Below are 3,070 nucleotides of genomic sequence, written 5' to 3'. Positions count from 1 at the left end.
GTGTGTGTGTGTGTGTGAATGTGCGTGTGTGTGTGCGTGCGTGTGTGTGTGTATGTGCGAGCGCATTGGGCCATCCTCATTGCTAAGGCACGCAGCCCACAAGAGACAGACACAGGAAAGAGAATGCTGTCACTTCCCCAAGATACACAGAGGGGTGGGCAGTGTGAGCGAGTGTACAGTATGTGTGTCTATCTGGTAGGATGTCATGTCATAGACAGCCTCCCAGGGTTGGCCGTGTCCCAGCAGTCTGTGCTGTGTCTGCCCAGGACCAGCATGCGGTCGGCAATCGCTGGCAACAGGAGCGGGAGGCGCTGAACGCTCTGTGCCCAAACCAGGATACCAAGCTCTCCACAGCGAGACCATACGGCATTTCTCATCCCCATGCCAGCCTACTGACCGCTCACAACCTAACCTAGGCTCCATAACAGTGTTCTGCAATTCTAGTCCTGATGTCTCACAAGGTGTGCAGGCTTTTGTTACAGCCCAGTACTAACAAAGATAATTCCATTAATCAGTTGATCTCCAAGCTCTTGATTGGTTTTCCAAGTGTGCTAGTAGTACGGTAATCTCTCACGGGCAGACATTTGGTACATTTACATTTACATTTAAGTKATTTAGCAGACGCTCTTATCCAGAGCGACTTACAAATTGGTACCATAGATCTGTACTATGGTTATAATACAGTGGCAAGAAGTATGTGAACCCTTTGGAATTACCTGGATTTCTGCATAAATTGGGGTGGCAGGTAGTGTCTAGTGGTTAGAGCGTTGGGCCAGTAACCGAAAAGTTGCTTGATCGAAGCCTTCAAGCTGACACGGTAAAAATCTGTCGTTCTGCCCCCTGAACAAGGCAGTTAACCCACTGTTCCTAGGCCGTCATTGACAATAAGAATGTGTTCTTAACTGACTTGCCTAGTTAAATAAAGGTTAAAAAAAAAGAATTGGTCATCAAATTTGATCTGATCTTCATCTAAGTCACAATAATAGACAAACACAGTCTGCTTAAACTAATAARYCACAAACAAATATACGTTTTCATGTCTTTATTGAACACACCGTGTAAACATTCACAGTGCAGGGTGGGAAAAGTATGTGAACGCCTGGATTTAATAACTGGTTGACCCTCCTTTGGCGGTAATATCCTCAACCAAATGTTTTCTGTAGTTGCGGATCAGACCTGCACAACGGTCAGGAGGAATTTTGGACCATTCCTCTTTACAAAACTGTTTCATTCAGCAATATTTGAAACCCCTCTCTTGAGGTCATGCCACAGAATTTCAATCGGGTTTTGAGTTCAGGAATCTGACTGGGCACTACCAGAAGGCATACTTTCTTCTGTTGATGCCATGCTGTTGGTGATTTACTTCTGGTTGTTGTCCTGTTTGCATCACCAACTTCTGTTGAGCTTCAATTGCGGACAGATAGCCTCACATTCTCCTGCAGAATGTCTTGATAAACTTTTGTGAATTCATTCATCCAGGCCCTGAGGCAGTAAAGCAGCCCAACCCATGATGCTGCCTCACCATACTTTACAGTTGGGCATGGGGTTTTTGATGTTTGGTGTGCTGTGCTTTTTTTCTCCACACATAGAGTTGTATGTTTCTTCCAAGACAACTCAATGTAGTTTTCATCTGTCCCAGAATATTGCCAGTAGCGCTGTGGAACATCCAGTGCGCTTTCAAACTTCAGACGTGCAGAATGTTTTTTGACAGCAGTGGCTTCTTCCCTGGTGTCCTCCCATGAACACCATTCTTGTTTAGTGTTTTACGTTCGTAGACTCGTCAACAGAGATCGCTAGCGTGTTACAGAAATTTCTGTAAGTCTTTAGCTGACACTCTAGGGATCTTCTTGACCTCATTGAACTTCTGCGCTGTGCTCTTGCAGTTCTTTGCCGGACGGCCACTCCTAGGGAGAAGTAGCAACAGTGCTGAACTTTCTCCATTTATAGATACAACATTTGTACTTACCGTGGACTGATGAACATCAAAGGTTTTAGAGATACTTTTGTAACCCTTTCCAGCTTTGAATGCAAGTCAACATTTCTTATCTTAGGTCTTCTGAGATCCCTTTTGTTCGAGGCATGGGTTCAGATCAAGGCAAATGCTCGTTGTGAATAGTCACGTCAAATTTTTGTGTGTTTTTTTTATTAGGGCAGGGCAAGCTCTGAACCGAAACATCTTCAGGATCTCGCTGCTCGTAAGATGATTTGGAAACTTCTCAGGTCGTCAGCGACTCCCTGACTCCCAATAGCCTTTGGAGAAGCGCTTGGGTACATAATTTTCCACACCCTCTACAACTGTGATGTTTGTATGAGCAATGATGTTTAGAGTATGAGACAGAAAAATAAAAAAACAAAGGGTGTGATTATTAATTTTTTTTAGCAGACTGTGTTTGTCTGTTTGTTGTGAAAGACTTAGATGAAGATAAATAAAATTTTAAATGACAATTATGCAGAAATCGCAGGTATTCAAAGGGTTCATATACTTTTTCTGCAACTGTAGATCTATACATGGTTATAAGATCTATACTATGTTAATATAGATCTATACTATGGTTTATATAACTCTTACTATGGTTAAAATAGATCTATACTATGGTTATATAGATCTTATACTATGGTTACTCTAACTCTATTAACTATGGTTATATAGATATATACTATGGTTATATAGAGGTAATACTATGGTTATATAGATTCTACAATGGTTATAATAGATCTATAGCTATGGTTATATAGATCTATACTAATGGTTTATAACTCTAATTCTATGGTTATATAGATCTATACTATGGTTATTGCATCTATACTATGGCACCATAGCTAATGAGCGAAATAGTTTGGTGCTGGGCTTTTCATCACTGGTTATTTTGATCCAACATAGATTTCGCAGGTTTTAGCATCTTAAATTCGTAAGGGGAGGCGACGTTTAGCCAATAGACTTCGCCGTGCAATGCAAAGAAAAGAGGGTGGAGCTTCTCGTTCTGGTTTCCAGCTCATCTCTCTCTTACACTTATGGGATCAGAACTTAAATCGAGCAACTGACCAATTACAGTAAGGTGAGACGTTAGTT

This window comes from Salvelinus sp. IW2-2015, linkage group LG4p, assembly GCF_002910315.2.
Source record: "Salvelinus sp. IW2-2015 linkage group LG4p, ASM291031v2, whole genome shotgun sequence".
In the NCBI taxonomy this organism is placed as follows: Eukaryota; Metazoa; Chordata; class Actinopteri; order Salmoniformes; family Salmonidae; genus Salvelinus; species Salvelinus sp. IW2-2015.
This window is presented reverse-complemented; position numbering follows the sequence as displayed.